Consider the following 17,953-nt stretch of genomic DNA (forward strand, 5'->3'; position numbering starts at 1 on the left):
TTTTAAAAGCTTTAGGAAAAAGAAAAGTTTTTAGTTGAGCTTTAAAAGCTGCGATTGAACTTGTTCTGGAAGAGCGTTCCAGGTGTAAGGGGCAGCAGAAGAAAATGGACAGAGCCGAGCAAGGGAAGTAGAGACCCTTGGGCAGGCGAGAAACATGGCATCAGAGGAGCGAAGAGCACGAGCGGGGCAATAGTGTGAGATGAGAGAGGAGAGATAGGAAGGAGCTAGACCGTGAAAAGCTTTGAAGGTTAACAGGAGAAGTTTATATTGGATTCTGAAGTGAATTGGAAGCCAATGAAGAGATTTCAGAAGCAAATACAATCAAATGTATTCTGTGAAATGTAGCACCCTATTTAACACTCCTTTTGTGGGATGCTTACCTCCTGTGATGGCAAGATCAACATGGTGAAAACCCTAGCAAAGATGTGATAGATGTTTCAGATGGTCAGGCTATGATGTGGCAATTGTAACCAGTGTGTAAAAAAATCAACCTCATGGTTCTATGATCATCCATTTGGGTTTTTTGCCATGCTAATGGCTAATGGTTTCCTTTTTAAGTACAGTCCAACTTCTCCTGCCCTGAGAAGAGTCTTTGACTTTTTCTTGTTTTGTATTCTTTTCACATTAAGACTAAAAAGAAGGAAAGCTATGGTAAAAATGTATATTCGTTTGTGGTATATGGAGCACCAGAAAAGGAGTTTTTGTTTTAAAACTAAATTTCTTCTACAGGAAGCTTGGAAATGTCTGCAACTGGTTCACTATACATACAGATAGAGTGAATCATTTTACCACAGAGTCAAGTAAACAGTTTTAGTGAACTTTCACAACAGGACTGGCTTGCACCTGTTAGATTGAAAGAAGAGAAACATGCTATCTTTTGCCAATTCTATACTGAAGTAACATGGTATTTGGCCAGCACAAGACAGGTCAACAGTGGGGGGTTTTCTCCCCAGTGTCACTTAAAATATTGAAAGTTCGTTTCTAAGGGTGGGGAGAACATAACCTGCCACTTTCATTAGTTTTGCTTGCCAAGCAGCTGTGTTTACCAAAAAGAAAAAGAGAAGAAAAAAAAACATTTACAAATTTTCCTTTTCCTTTTAAAAAGCCTGAGAAGAATGCTGTTGCAACTTATGAAATCGGATGTTACAATGTCCTCATCAGCCCAGTGTATTCCTGAATCTTTTTTGTTCATATTGCTTTCCTTCTCTTATTAGTAACTCATTTTAATTTCTCTTGATCCCATACAGTACTAAAACTATTTCCCAGTGACTGAAGTAACGGCAGAGAAAGCAGCAGAGCTAATTAAACACAGGTTCTGGTTTGTGGTTCTAGCCAACAAGCCACTCATGATTGCAACAGATGTTTCTGCTTCTTGCGCCAAAGGAAACTTTATAAGGTTTTTCCTCCCTTTTGGGGACATATGCCAGAACAGTCATGAAATGGGAAGTTTATAATTTTGTACACAAAAGTACATAATACAAGAGAAATGAGGAAGTTGATTTATGTGTGCGTGTATTAATGTAAACGACTAAATTCTGCTGTAGTTTTACAGATATGAGTCCTTCAAATTTGACTAGGAATTGTATTCATTTGGGTGTTATTGTGGTTTATCAGCACATTAAAGAAGACACTTAAGTTAATTCAGAATTGTAAAGTTCTTAGTTCTTTGACAGATAACTGCTGCTGCTAACAACAATAATGGTAACATTTAGGATGGCATCCAGTGATGTGCTCCTGCTAGCGCAGTTGGCGTTGTGCTATGCTTGCACAATGCTTGTACAATGTAGCTATTTCAACAGGAAAAACTGGCAGGTTGCTGCTTTTGAATAAGTGTAGGGAGCTTTGCACAGGTACAGCAGCTTGGGGCTTTCTAAAGAAGGATGCACTTATCCCCGTATGTTTTTTTGGTTGGACATTGTTATGAAAATGACATACAGTGTAGAGGTGGCAAAATTTCAGAAGGATAAGAGAAGGGGAATATTGAAATTGGGGGTGTGTGGGCAGTTAAGTAACTCACTTCTGCTTACCACACTCTATAGGCCTTGCTAGACGGCAGGTTAGCCCGGTGCGAGGCCCGGGCTTGTCCCTGTGCATCCAAATGACGCACAGAGGATCCCAGGCTCAGGCAGGGCTCAAGCCAGACAGGGCCCTGGCCCGGTTTTTCCTGCGGTCTCGGGCTCAGCCTGAGTCTGCGGGCATGTAGACCATTCCACCACTTTTCCCAGCTACCGCATTTACACGTGAGTAGCAGGGAAAAGCGGCGGATGGGCCGCAGTGCTCCCGCTGCTGCCGAGTCCCCTGGCCTGTGTTGGCCTCCACCGCCGAGTCCCCTGGCCTCCGTTTCCCACCCACCCCATGTCCCCTGGCCTGCGATCCTGCCACCGCCGTGTCCCTGGCCTGTGATGCACGGCACTGCCATGTCCCCTTGCCGGGCATCACAAGCCGGCAACATGGCAGCGCCGGGCATCACAGGCCGGCGACATGGCAGTGCTGGGAATCACAGGCTGGGGACTCAGCAGCGGAGGCCAACACAGGCTGGGGACTCGGCAGCAGCAGGATTGCAGGCTAGGGGATATGGGGGGGGTGGCGGGAAATGGAGGCTGGGGACATGCGGGTGGCGGGAAACAGAGGCTGGGGACATGGGGGGTGGGAAACAGAGGACATCAGGAGATCGGGGGGATTGGAGGCCAGGGGAGATCATGGGGAGGGGAAATCAGGGGAAGGGGGGAGCAGGGGGACCCATTTTTTTTTTAAAAAAAACCCACCTACCTTTTTCGGTGGTGCGCTCCTGCACACGTGGCCCCTTTAAACTAAAAAAAAGTGGTGGACACGACGGGTCCTTCTAGCAGCCCGTTGCATCTTACGTGTAGATAGGGGCGATGGCCCGCGCTACTTTTAGTGCGGGCTGGCCCCTCCTCCCACACGGATTCCCCAGTAGGTCTAGCAAGGCCCTATGTTGTTGTTTGTATGAAAATGGAATATGTCAAAGAGATGTCCCTACGCAAGAAACCTGAGAAATTTCAGAAGGGTAGGTGTAGGGGCATGATGGGTGAAAAACAGTTTATGGCTCTTCCCACCTGAGTTATATCAAGGTTCTGCATCTCTTGATGGAAGGGTTCCACTCACTGGAAGTGGCTTCATCTGATTTTGGGAGATTCCCCCTTCACCACAGCTCAGCTCATTCAGCAGTGTCCTCTGACCCTCTGTATAGCATTTTCAGGGGGGTTAGAGGGGCTGCCAGGGGGAGGAGGGGCGGGAAAGTCTACTTTTGGCAGCCCAGTTACGTACCCCCAAATCTGCATACAACCCACAATGTAGTCTACATACATGTCTAAGAAACAAGCTGAGATCTCATGTGTGAAACATAGGGGAGAAAATCTTCTATTGTGCCACCTGCATTTTTCATTTCATTGTGCCTTGTCACAAGCAATGGACTTCTGTGGAATTCTATTGGCTGGTTTATTTATTTTTTTAAAGCTCCATTCTGCATATGCTTTTTCAATTGTACTGGCACATACAGTTGCATTTCATGATGGATTTTGCAGTGCTAGAAACCTCACACATGGAGATTCTGATGCATGCACATTTTACTTGATTATAGCCTGCATAACGTGATTGCTGCTGCTCTCTTGCATTTGTCTTTGTTCTTAATTAAAAAGCTGTGTTGCATGATTTGATGAGATTACAAAAGGTGTTTTTTTTTTTAAAAAAAAAAGGATTAAAATATTGTGACATTATAGATGGTTTTGGAAGCATGAAAGGCTTAAAATATGTGAATGTTGATATTGTGAGGATACATGATATCGCTTCATATAAATGTAACAATTCTGGCAACTACTTGATCCATGCTTCTCTCATTGCAGTATACTTGTCGGAACATTGGGAGCATCATTTGGATTGAGCAGAACCACAATCCTCAAGTGAATATCCCACATATTAGTGGAAGGAAATCCCATGTATTAGTGGTAGTGGTGGAAAGTATAGTATAAACAGTTTTAGTACTTGCCATCTATGACAATCTGTTGTTGTATTTTCTGATCAAGTGTAACTGGCTATGTACTGTAAGCACACACCATGCCACTTTTCACTTTCATTTTATATTATTTGTGTAAATATATGTGATTGTAATCTAGTTGTTTTCTGCCAATTTCTTCTTGGCTATAAATGATACCCATGGATCTAAGAACAAGAATAGTTCTATAGAAAGGCAGAGAGAAAGATAGGGTCTTCCCGGGAAATTTTCATGGGGGCTATTGACACATTTGTCTGAGTATGTGAGAGACTGACCTTGAGCTAAGTTTGTTATGAATCAAAAGATCCCTCATGTGGATATTATTAGGAAATGAATTAAGAGGCTTATGAACACTGAATTTAATTTGTGTTTGAATGAGGATACGGGTGTCCCTTTGGATGTTTTTGTGCAGGTCCATCAACATACTTCAGAAAACATCCAGAAGTTAATAAGATTTTCATTTCCACTTACAGGGTGAATGCAACTGACATAGCAAGTTCCTTGTAAGACATCATGCAGCTCCTTTGAAAGCTCTTATTGCTCTCTGTGGACTGATTCTCAGGAACACAGATCTTTTTGTCAGCCAAGAGGACTCCCCCTTCTCGCCTGCACCTGTGATACAGAAAGAGGCAAAGTACAGGGGAAATGTATGGACTGTAGTGCTGAAAACTGGTATATTTCAATAACACAACAATAGGGTAGAGTTCTTTTATTTGTTTCATGACAACAGCACAGAGTATTAATATCTAGGGACCATCTCAGTGTAACTGAAACATCTGCTTACCTCTTAGCATCTGGATTGTTTTTCCTTTCCTTTTTATTTGGCTTAGTGCTGGTGTAGGTTAACTAAGTGATGGCAGTGAAAACTGATGGACTCTCTTCCGTTGGTTTGGGAAATTGCCAAGAAGACATTCTACAAGTTGCTCCATGTTGACCCTGAAGTGATTGTAATCTGGATCAAAAAGAGATCACACTCTCTAGAGAATAGGTGTGTGTGTGTGTGTGTGTGTGTGTGTGTGTGTGTGCGCGCGCATATATTTATTTTAGTCTTAGGCCTTCTTACTGTCGGCTGACTGTTCAGCTGTGGTGTATAGACTAAATCCTCAAACTGTGATTGAAATCTTTTAGAACTTGGATGTTGGCCTGCAACCAGAAATGGAGTAGGTCTTTCTTGCTGTTTCCAGTTATGAGAAATTCTTGTGTGACATGAATGAAGAGCAAATGTCCCCAAGACAATTCAGACAACCAAACTGGCATATTGAGAATGTGAACTGATTAGATCCATTCAGACTTAGTCAAAGCAATTAGGCAAAAGTGGTTCTGCACTCACAGCTTGCAACACAACCCACATTTACATTGTCATTGCTCAAGACATTTTTGTGCTCCCAAGAGTGACTTGGCTTTGCTAGACCTGCCGGGATAAGCCGGCAGGGAGGCGGGGTGATGGCGCGCTAACTTTAAAGCGCGCTGCCCAGCCTCCTAGATGGCCGACGCATAGGGACGACGCAAGCCCTGCAGCGTCGGCCATGGGGTTTTTTTGGTTAAAGGGGCCACGTGCGGCCCGAAGACTCCAGACCAGGTAAGTCAATTTTTTAAAAAAAACGAAGCCCCCCCCTGCCCCCGGCCTTGCCCTGGCAGCGCCGGTCGCCTGCTTGTTTGGGGGGCGGCGCCCGGCGCTTGCCCGGGCAAAGCCCCCCACCCTGCCCCCGGCCTTGCCCGGGCAGCGCCGGTTGCCTGCTTGCTCAGGCGGCGGTGCCCGGCGCTTGCCCGGGCAAAGCCCCCCCCTTGCCATCCCTGATGCCTGCTCTCCGTCTTGCCGGGTCCAGCCTTCCCCCTGCCCCTCTCTTCCCCCCCCTGGGCCGATGGGCACAGCGCTCGTAAGAGCGCTGTGCCAGGTCCGTGGCTTTTCGCGGCTACTCGTAAGCGAGTAGCCGCAAAAAGCCACGGACCTTCCTAGACGTTTCGCAGCCCCGGCCTGAGGCCGGGGCTGCGAAAAAGGCACGCCATAAGCAACTTCGCTTATGGCGCGTTAGAGGAGGCCTCAGTGCGGCCTGGGCCCAGATTCCCTTGTGTGTCATCTGGACGCACAGCAGGGAAACCGGGTCTCAAGGCGCGCTAAGGCCTCATCTAGGAAGGCCCTTAGCTGAATAATAAAGCAATCATGTGTGTACTCTCGTAGGTGGTACCAGAGAGAGCTGTAGAGGATGGCAGCCCTACTTCCAGATAAGTAGTTAACACACACACACACACACACACACACATACACACACACACACACACACCATGCCCTTGGATCACTCTGCTTACCTGAAGAATACAAATTGTACAAATAGTGTGATGAGCCAGTATGATGTAGCAGCTAGAGTGTTAGAGTTCTAGTCCCCACTCACACCTGGAAACCCACTGGGTGGCTTTGGGCCAGTCACAGACTCTCAGCCCAACCTACCTCACAGGGTTGTTGTTATGAGGATAAAATGGAGGTGAGGTGGAGGATTATGTATGCCGCCTTGGGTTCCTTGGAGGAAAAAAGGTGAGATATAAATATAATAAATAAATAAATAAATAAATAAATAATAAACCATAAGTTTTGGAAAAGTAGCCAAGAAGAGATGCAAATATTCTTTAAAAAGAAATATATGTACATGTATTGTGTTAATGTTTGGTAAAATGTAAAAGGAATCATATTTAGGCCACAATGCTATATGCATTTTCCTGGGAGCAAGTCCCATTCAACTCAGTGGGGCATACTTCTGAGTAGGCATGCAAATGATTCTTTTCTTTTTCACAATGTAGTTTCTGTTCTGTGTTGTTGATAGTCACAATAAAAAGGAAAAAAAGAAAAGAAAAATGATTGCCATGTTAGTGGCTCTGATCTTGACGACATCGGGAATGCTGCAGGTGGTGGTGTGAGGTGTGGCGCAGTTGCGAGCTTTCTGGGCGCTGGCACGGCTGCACCCACCCACCCGAGCACCCACGCAGCAGGTCTGGGGCACCTGGGAGCATCCGCGCCCCCTCTTTTAAGGCTAGTGGGTTTTTTAAAACAAACAAACAACCTGGACTGCCTTGTTTTTGTGGTTTTTTAAGATGTAAATGTGAAGGATCACATTTGCAGCTAAATGGTGGGGGGGAACAAGGGGGAGGAATGGGGTGCTCCCTCCCTGGCAGGATTTCCAAGCCCCCTTGAATTTTTTTTCTTAACAAGGATCCACAGAGGTGCAGAGCCTTGCTCCAAGCTAAAAAAAAAAGTCAGGGCACGTCCCCGACTTTTTTAGTACAGAGCTTTGGGGCTTTGCCCCTGGATGGCTTCGTAGTGGCAGCTGCATCATGTAGATCACCTGCCGCTACGCCAAAGCTACCATGGGGGAAAGCGCCCATGTAGACGAGCCCGTGATAAAGATGGCCATGTCACATCTCTTCTATAGCTGGGAGTCTCTAAAATCCTTGTTAGACCAACTGTCTGGAAATTTGAGGGACTCATGAGAAAATAAATTACCCACTCTGTTTTGAGGAATATTTTACTACACACATTGTGGGTAAAAGCAAATAAACATGACAGTCACGATAGAAAAACATGGCTACCGCCAACTTTTGTGTTTGTGTGGCCTTGGCTATTTTTTCAACCATATTGTACCAAAACTGAAACAGATGGCATATTACATTTAGGGAAAGTAAAGATGGCACCCACAGCTGCAATCACAAAGCAGACTTCACATCCAGATAGGAGGGGGCACAGGATAGCCTTTTGCCAAGTGCCCCCCAAATTCTAGAGTCAGTGATTGTCTACTTTGACTGGTTGCAGATTTCCAGGGTCTCAAGCAGACCTTCTTGTCTACCCCTCTTACCTGTGATGTTTTGAAAAAAGAAACAACAACCTGTTGATGGCAAGGGCTGAACCTCAAACCTTCTCCAGACAGAACATGTTTTCTGCCCTTGAGCTGTGGGCGGCTTGTTCCTCCTTTCCCGCTTAGCCTAGATAAATATTGGGACAAGTTGTGTAGAATGTCAATTTCAATTCTGTTTCACAACCTCTTAATATCATACTTGACCTTTGTTCCCTCCATAGCCATACCTCTGTGTTCCATAATATTTTATGCTAGTTTCATAAAAAGCTCTGATTTTTTTTTAAATTTTAATTCCCTCTGAGGAAAAGTAAATCTCTTGAATTCCTGCTCTACTATGATCTTTTCAAAAGAGGGGAGGGTGGAAGGCACTTGCCATGTACTTTACTTCCTGCAGTAAATCTATTTAAAATATGACTCTTCTTAAAGTACCTTTATATTTGGTTAGGAGTATCATATTTTATGGCTTTTCCTCCTTCATATGTTCCAGACTTATGGATTCTCCAAGCGCATAATTGGCATAATCCACTAAGGGACACTTCAAGTCAGGAAGCTAAGACCTCAAAGAAATGGTTGTTAGTAACAAGACTGTAGGGGAATATGGGCATGAGAAAGATGGTTAGGAAGGATCTATATGTTGATGCAGCACCAATGCACTTATTTTAGTTACACTCTGTCTACTATGTGGCATCTATTGTCTCTATTAGGCAAGGAGAAAATCAAAATTCCTGGCGACATGTTCATTTTGACGCTTTCAGTGCTGACATTTTTCACACCCTTAATATGTTTTATGGTTACTGGGAAAATCTGTATGTTTTAAATTCTAATGAATTATTTGGCTCACAAACATGTTTATACACAAATTAATGAAATGAATGTTAAATGAATGTTAATTGGAATTGGCCAATTCAGTCCTGATGGTGTTGCTATACTGGCTGGACACATTGTGGAGAAACAGATTTTCTGGAACAGGGCTTCCTCCTGATAACAGGGAGAAACCTGGCTGGATAAATGGTCATTCCAGTGAATGATGGAGGCTTGCAAAACGTCAAAAGCAGGAGTGGAGAAACTCATGCCCATGGGTCAAACCTGGCCCTTTAAGGGTCCCAATCCAGCCCTCTGGTGTTCTGCAGAAGGCCACACCCTTTTCCCCTGGCTCCACCCCCTTTCCCCCAACTACTGATGGTTAGTGGTTTCCTGGCTGTTATCCAGGGTGTTTTTTTCTTTTTCTTTCCCTATTCTAAAAAATTGAAAGCCCTCTCCAGGACAGATAAAAGGAAGTACTTCTTCACACAGCACATAGTTAAATTATGGAACTCACTACCACAAAATGCAGTGATGGCCACCAATTTGGATGGCTTTAAAAGGGGGTTGGATAAATTCTTGGAGGCAAGGGCTATCAATGGCTACTAGCCCGGATGGTTGTGTGCTATCTCCAGTATTGGAGGCAGTAAGCCTGTGTGCACCAGTTGCTGGGGAACATGGGTGGGAGGGTGCTGTTGCACCATGTCCTGCTTTGTTGGTCCCTGGCCGACGGCTGTTTGGCCACTGTGTGAAGAGAGTGCTGGACTAGATGGACCCTTGGTCTGATCCAGCAGGGCACTTCTTATGTTCCTATGTTAATAAGGCTCAGCTTTTGGCAGTAGGAGCTTTAAGTTTTTAAAAAAGAAAAAGAGCTACAGACAAGAAAGGGAGGACCTATGTTATCCCAAAGATACAGAAAGGAAAGGACTTTCTGCCCATCCCCATTGGACAGCATCATTGAATAAAAGAATTCTGCTTTTATTTTCCAGCAGACCTTTTTATGTACTAGGTTGACTACTATCTGACTAGCCATTCAGAAAGAAGTATATTGTGATATTACTGAAACTGCTAAGCTGTAATTTAATGGTGTGGAGAGTGCTAAATTTTAGCAGCAGCTGGGATTTAAGACAACCAAGATACGGATTGCCAAAACTGTGACTACTTATGAAAGTAGGGAAAACTCATGCAAGGACCTTGTACAGAACATTTCATTGCAAACCCATTATACTGTTTTGTCTTCTTTTAAATTATGTTCTCTTTCACCATCAATTTGAGATGGATGCTGATGGAATGCAGCAATGAAAAGACTACATGCAGGTAAATAATATGACACATCCCATGATTTTATGTAACACAATTATCAACTATAGACTGTCTCATTGATTTGACACTTGGAAATATAGAGCCAAAGAAGCTATCTAATCAAGAGCACAACAATGAATCACAAAAACAGACAAGAGAGAAAACATATGTGAAACTGCCAGCAGATCAGTTCTACTCATAGATTTAATGGTAGCTCTCTAACACCTGCAGGTGAGGAGAGATTGCATCTTGATAAGCTTGCAGGAGAATTTGTGATTGATGGGAATCGTATTCCCGGTGGAAATTCCTATTCACCTTCCCATAACACTATGTTGGTCAAATCTGTGCAAAGAAACCATAGAGTCGGAATTTCCCATAAAAAGAAATGGAAATCCAGTTTTCTAGACATGTAATCTGTAAATGTTCTACATCGCTAACATCCTGAACAATGTTCCTACAATGGGTGGTCCCACAGCTTTTCATCCAGGTGCACCAGCCACATTTTAATTTAATTTTGTTGCATTTTTGCCAAAGTTTGTCTTATGGTTTCAAATCCATATGCATTTCTCACCATTCTTAAAACTAATGTTTTAGGGTATTTTTTGTGTGTTTGTTAGATACATTGTTTAGCAAATGGTACATTCAAAGATGGTTGCATTTCTTTACAGGTGTAAATTCCTTTGAGCATCACAGCACAACACTTTGGAATGCATCATAACAGATATTAGAGGCTTTTTTGTATTCATTAGCAAGCCATTGGCGGAATTATTGCCTCCCTTCAAAGCCCAACACTTTGATAATATACAACGTTGCCAGGAAAAGTCCCACTTGAAAGTGGTTCTTCATAAGTTTCCATTTCAAACAAGAGTTTAATCATTGTTCTGGCATTGTCAATGTAATACAAGCCTAGTGGAAGAATCTGTGGCAAGCAGGCTAGGATTTTCATTGTAACAGATGTTTTAAAAGGGAACAAATGATGTGTTTAATCTGTTTATTACCCGGAGGAGTAGTTCTGAGTTTAATTAGATGGCCATTCCCAACGTACTTAGCACTTCCAAAGTGCAAAGTCCTTCATAACCTTCATTCTTTGTTCTAAGATACTCATCATGACTGTGAGGTATGACCTACCATTCCCATTTTACAGACAGAAAACAGCACTTGGTTTGGCCAGTACCTCGTAGTGAGCATTGCAGAATCAAAAAAACACTTGCGCCTCAGCATGCCCATTGAAATGTGGAGGACTGGCACATAAAGATATGTTTAAGTCTCATTGGAATGAACAATATAGGGCCCAATCCTATGCATGTTCAGTCAGTAAAAGGCCCCGCCTTCTTCCGCCGAGCTCTCCGACCTGGGTGGCTCTTCCGCCGGCAGCAGGAGGCCGGCAAGGAGGTGGGCGGGGAATCCGACCGTGTCCTTGCTGCCACCGCCTCCTCTGCCTTTTCCTCTGCCTCTTCCAGGGCAGGATCTACACAATCATTTTCGGGGCGCACTGGAGGTGCACGCAAGCGCCTTCAGTACGCTGTGTAGATCTGCCCCCAGCCAGCCATGGTGGCTGGGACACACTAGGAGTTGTAGGAGATTTTTTTCCTGTATAAATACTTAGATTTGGCTGTGATGTGCATCCTAACATCTCACATTAGATATTCAGGGGAAAAGGAAGCACAAAGTCTTCACACTTGCTGTTGCTATACTTTTCCAAACATCCAATGCCAAACCTTCCCATCCCTCAACACTCCTGTAGTTTTCCCTGCACAGAATTTGAGCATCTATGGATCAGGGGAAGCTGTGAAAGTCCTGCTGCTCCCAGACTGTGGAATGGCTTGCTGGGAGAGATTCGTCAACTTAACAGTCTTCCAGAATTTAAGAAAGCCATAAAGACTGATCTCTTCTGGCAGGCCTACCCAGTTGAATTTTAAGATGTCTTTTTAATAATGTGCTGCTCTTAATAATGTATTAGTTTTAAATGTTTTAATTAGTTATATGTATTTTATGGTGTTTGCATTTGTGTTGTACCCTGCCTCGATCCAGAGGGAGAAGCAGGTAACAAAGAAATATATTATGATTATGATTATGATTTCAGATGTTATTGAGAAGTGCAACAAACAAGTAATATGAGGTACTGGTGTTTCCTATTCTGCACCTTCCTCTTTCTTTACAAGACAGTCACTGCTGCTCAATAATTATGGACTTGCTGCAGTGCTGACCAATTGGGGAGTTCACAATTAAACAAGGATAAGAAGTTAAGTCCAACTTCCTGTCTACTGGGCCACACCTGATTTGATATGTCACTCCCTGTCTTGCAAAGATGTAACATGGTAGATTAAAGGAGTTCAATTCCACAGAGAACCCAGTGGTTTTACCATGCAGAGATATGCTCTGTAGGCATGTGCTCCGCTCCGATTAGAAGCGCAGAAGCAGGAGCGAATTGGCCTGCTCTGCCTTGCCCAGAGGCGGAGTAGAAGTGGACCGCAGACCCCTAGAAGCAAGGCGAAGAGAAGCGCCCATTTTCGGAGCGCTCCAGTTTCCACGGTCTGATCCGATCGCCATCTTGAAACATTTCACCCATAGGATTGCATTGCAGAAAAGAAAGGGGGATAACTGTGTTGTTTTTGAAGCTATCTTTCTGAAAATTCTTGTGCTCAGAGAGTCATGGATGGGGGTCATTTTGAGACTACTCTCAGCTCTCTGTGTGCTGCGGTTCGTGTGCTAGAATTTTTTAAAAAACCAGCGGGAAATACCTTTTTCGAAGGGCTGAGGGGCAGAGTCAACTCCCGGTCATGATCACATGATCCCAAAGTTGGAGGAGGGGATAGGCAAAACGGGTAACTTGGGATTCTGGGAACTTCTCTTTCTTAGTCTGAACGGACTTTTCCCAGTGTTTTTTAAAACAGTAGCCCCACCAAATGCACAAACACAACCTGAAATCATATACTAAGCCAATAATAAGAGAGCACTGCTACCCACCCTAACTTTGGGGAACAACTGAAAAGATGTGGTGCAAGGGGATGAGCTCCCCTAGGGCATGCCATGTGGACGTGCCCCCACTCTCTCCTGTACTTGGAGGGCAATTAGAGCCCTCCAAAGAGAGTAACCCGGTGGAGCAATGCCTATCATGAGTTGAAGTGAGAGCTCTACTCCTCAGCTCTCGTGGTGAAGCAATGGCTTTCATGAGTTGAACTGGCAGCTGCTTCCCCCTCCCCTGGGCACGTCCCCCTATTGCTGGTAAAAGACAGATATAGCCTTTTTTTTAAAGTTCTTCTTGTTGTTTATTCAGCAACACTGCTGCTTTTAATTCCACCCCTCTTTTGTTTATTTATTTATTTATTCCAATTTATATGCATTACTGGCTTATCCTTGGCTCACTTCCTTATGCCCCCAGAAATGTCTGCTGCCTGCCTGCCTTCCCTCTCTCCTCCCCTGCCCGCCTCGCAGGGATGTTGTGTGTGTCTGGCTTTGACTCAGGGGAGAAGTCCTTCCTGCTCTCACTTGGAGTTTTGGAAGTTCCAAATCCATTTTTCAAGTGTGGAAGAAGATTCATATAGGTTTATCTCTACTCCCCAATTCATGGCATGTTGGGATTTCCTTTGAAATGGCCCCATTGAGATGTCTGCAGGTTAAAGCCCCGCCAAAAATCAGGGGATGATGGGACTGCCTTGAGTCTTGGCATGCGTGTGCATCCCTGGATAAGCTATCATGGTGGTGAGTTTGAGGTTTTTAACATGCAAATTGACGGAGCTATCGAAAGGGGTGTGAATGGGGTGTTGGATTTTCATAAATTCCCCAAAAATCAGGGGATGATGGGACTGCCTTGAGTCTGGGTGTGCGTATGTGTCCCTGGATAAGCTATCATGGTGGTGAGTTTGAGGTTTTTAACGTGCAAATTGATGGAGCTATCAAAAGGGGTGTGAATGGGGTGCCCGATTTTCATAAATTCCCCAAAATTCAGGGGATGATGGGATTGCCTTGAGTCTTGGCATGCATGTGTATACCTCCATGAGCTGTCATGGTGCCAAACATGAGGTTTCTAACTTTCACAGAAAAAAAGTTGTATACTTTTTTAGCTTAATGCAAGCCTATGGGGGGGGAAACGGAGGTCCGATCCGGATCCGGAGCTCCGCAGCGGAGCGGAGCGGGCATGGGAGGAGCGGGGGTGGAGCAAAGCGGCCCGATCCGCAAATCACGGATCTGGAAGTGAAGCGGAGCGGGGGGTCCGTGCACACCCCTAATGCTCTGCATTTAGTGAGAATACCTATAAAATTAACATATAAACTCATGCTTTCTCTAGTCTGTTCTGCCTTAACTGGACATGGAATATATACCAAATAATAAAAAATGCAAGGCCTATGCCAAGTAGCCCAAGTAGATGGGATCGACACTGGCATCTTGAGTGTGTGCCGAACTTCTCCATCTATTTGAGCACATGATTACACATGTTTAACTTTTGCATTTGGATAAAGGGATTAGGCTGTGAGTAATGTCTGACAACCACTGTGCGTGGTTTATTTGCTTTAAAACATCTGTTGGATCTGCTGAAGATCAAAATCAATATAAAAAAATACAATTAAAAAAACACCCATGGACCAACAGCGTACAGTACTAGAAAATGCTTTGCTTGAAGACAAATCTTCCTGAAAGGGGGTGAAACAGGCGTGGGAGGGGGCTAAAAAGAGAAGGCCAGGAGTTACTTTAAACAACACATGCTGTTTGGATGTCTGAAATGGCAAGACTCCAGCCACTTAAAACTATTAGCATCAGTGATGCCAAGAGAAAAACAGAAACGTGAAAAGAAGACAAACAAGGGGAAGAGAACAAGGGGCTAAATCAATACACAGCTGAACTGGCCCGAAAGGGATTTGAAAAAAGAAAGATGCCAGAAAGCACGGGAGACTCAGTCGAAGGATCTAGGTGGGAGAAAGGAAGGAAAGAGCTTTGAGGTGGAGTAATTCGAAAGCGCTGCTGTGTACATGGAGCCCTTGCCTCGGACAGGCTTCCCCTTGGCTTTAAGCAAATGTTACATATGCAAAGAATTTGGGTGGCCCTGGATTTTCCCTTCTCATTTTCTTCTTGAAAGGTGATATGTGGGGCCTGCTTATTTGGGGGCTCTTCACGGGAAATGACTCTGCATAGCAGATGGAGGCCGCTCGCTCACGCTCACACACACACACACATGCACACACGCACACGTGCATACAAACAGTGCCTGTTAAATGGAGAGGATCCTAAGGAACCACTCTTCTTCACGATTAGCCTCGCCTCACCTAGTCTTTGAATACAAGTGGTTGATATTCCCCTAGATTTATTGGCTTTTTTTTTTACTGCTAGGTGCTCTGTGTTTGTTTTTTAGTTGTGTCCACATAAGGTTTTAATTGTGTTTATGCATGTTTTAATTTGTAAGCTGATTTGGCAATTCTGACCAGTTGAAAGCTGGGATATAAAAGAAATGTGTTGCACCCATGTCCTGCTTTGTTGGTCCCTGGCTGACAGCTGGTTGGCCACTGTGTGAACAGAGTGCTGGACTAGATGGACCTTTGGTCTGATCCAGCAGGGCTCTTATGTTCTTATGTTCTTAAATTAATTAATGGAAGGTGCAGTCCTATGCATGTAGACAGAAAAAAGTTCTACAATTCCCAGCATTCCCCAGGCAACATTTTTTTTCCTGACTAAATATGCATAGGACCACACCCTAATATTCCAGTAACTATTTCTGCATCACCCAGAATGGGACTTCCTTATAGATATTTGGGACTGAAAACACGTACTTTTTCTGAATTTGTTTCTTTAGGTGTTTTTTTAATCATCAATGCATAATGCACATCCTCAATGTTTTGATGAACATTCACTGATTACATTTCAGGCATCATCTTCACAAGCATGATCAAAATGGAAAATGAAAATTAAGTAAATGTATGGGCTTCAATCAAAGGAGTTCCGCTTTAGGTGTTGACTTTTTTCTTGTTAATAGCCAAAGGTAATGCACTATTTATTTATTTATTTATTTATTTATTTATTTATTTATTTATTACATTTTTATACTAGGGATGTGCTCCGCTCCGATTAGGAGCGTAGAAGCAGTAGCGGATTGGCCTGCTCCGCCTTACCCAGAGGCGGAGTAGGAGCGGACCGCGGACCCCCTAGAAGCAAGGCGAAGAGAAGCGACCATTTTTCGGAGCTCCGAGTTCAGTCGGAGCGCTCCGGTCGCCATCTTGAAAACATTTCGCCATAGGATTGCATTGCGGCAAATAATCGCGCATAACTACGTTGTTTTTGAAGCTATCGTTCTGGAAATTCTTGTGCACAGAGAGTCGTGGATGGGGGTCATTTTGAGACCACTCTCACCTCTCTGCGTGCTGTGGTTCACGTGCAATATTTTTTTAAAAATCGGGTCAACCGCGGGGCTCAAACTGCGTTTCGGCTTTTCGCCCATAGGATTGCATTGAGGGAAAGAATCGGGGATAACTGGGGGGGGGTTTAAGCTATCGTTCTGAAAATTCTTGTGCACAGAGAGTCGTGGATGGGGGTCATTTTGAGACCACTCTCAACTTTCTGCGTGCTGTGGTTCACGTGCAATATTTTTTTAAAAATCGGGTCAACCGCAGGGCTCAAACGGCGTTTCGGCTTTTCGCCCATAGGATTGCATTGAGGGAAAGAATCGGGGATAACTGGGGGGGGGTTTAAGCTATCGTTCTGAAAATTCTTGTGCACAGAGAGTCGTGGATGGGGGTCATTTTGAGACCACTCTCAACTTTCTGCGTGCTGTGGTTCACGTGCAATATTTTTTTAAAAATCGGGGTTTGGGTTTTTTTTTTTTATTATTATTATTTTTTTGGAAGCGATGACAGGCACATTCAACTCCCAATCCTGATGAGAATTCATCTCCTCAGAAAGCATCCTCCTCCAATCCCAGCGTTGGAGGGGGGACTAAGGCAGACCCACCCTGAGAACTTTCTGTTTTGTGTCTCTTTGTGGGTTGGCGTTCGTGGAGGGAACACTTACTTAGCTAGTGCTCCTGCTTTGGAGATAGATTAATTTAATATAGGTTTAGTTTGGCGCGTGTGTGTGTTTGTTTGCTTCTTTCTGACTTGTAGCTTAGTTTGCCCTGTGTTTTCCCCTTACTTTGATTTAATATAAACTTTATTTTTGAATTTTGGAGTGTGTGGTTGGGTTGGTTGCCCCCCCCTTCCCTGTATTAAAGCCTGACTGTTCTGCTTTTGTGAAAGCTTTCTTTTGAAAGCATACACACACTTTTTGTCCCATTTCCCTACATTTATATTCTTAAACATATTTTATTATATTCTTTCACATAGTCCATTAGTATATATTCTCATACATATTATATTAGTATTCATATTTTGTTCTTCTTATAGTAGTGGTTGGTTCTTTTTCCCCCTCCCCTCTCTTAAATCCTGATTGTGTTTCCTTCTATCTTCTATATACCAAATATACCAAAAAAATTGGATTCTCTTTTTCTTCTCTGTGTAACTTCGACGGAGTGGGCTGCTTTTGTCAAGTTCAACAGGCAGCCACAGATTGAGCATTTTGGGGAAAGCATACGCACACCATTTCCCTATTCTTAAACATATTATTATTATATTCTTTGACATAGTCTTAGTAGTCTATTAGTATACATTCTCATACATATTAGTAGTAGTATTCATATTTTGTTCTTCTTATAGTAGTGGTTGTCCCATTTCTTGTCCCATTTCCCTACATTTATTAGTAATATTCTAAAACATATTATTATATTCTTGTAGATATTCTTAGTAGTATATTCTCATACATATTAGTAGTAGTATATTTTATTGTTCTTGTCCCATTTCCCTACATTTAAACATATTATATTCTTCTTATACATATTCTTAGTAGTACCTTATACATAGTATTAGTAGTATTAATATTTTGTTAGTCATCATGAAAAGAGAAAGCAGGCGTGCTGAAAGCAGCAAGGCTCAGTCTGCCAGCAGGGCTTCCTCTCCTCCTGTGAAACTCAAACGGG

Source organism: Elgaria multicarinata, chromosome 5 (genome assembly GCF_023053635.1).
Source record: "Elgaria multicarinata webbii isolate HBS135686 ecotype San Diego chromosome 5, rElgMul1.1.pri, whole genome shotgun sequence".
In the NCBI taxonomy this organism is placed as follows: domain Eukaryota; kingdom Metazoa; phylum Chordata; class Lepidosauria; order Squamata; family Anguidae; genus Elgaria; species Elgaria multicarinata.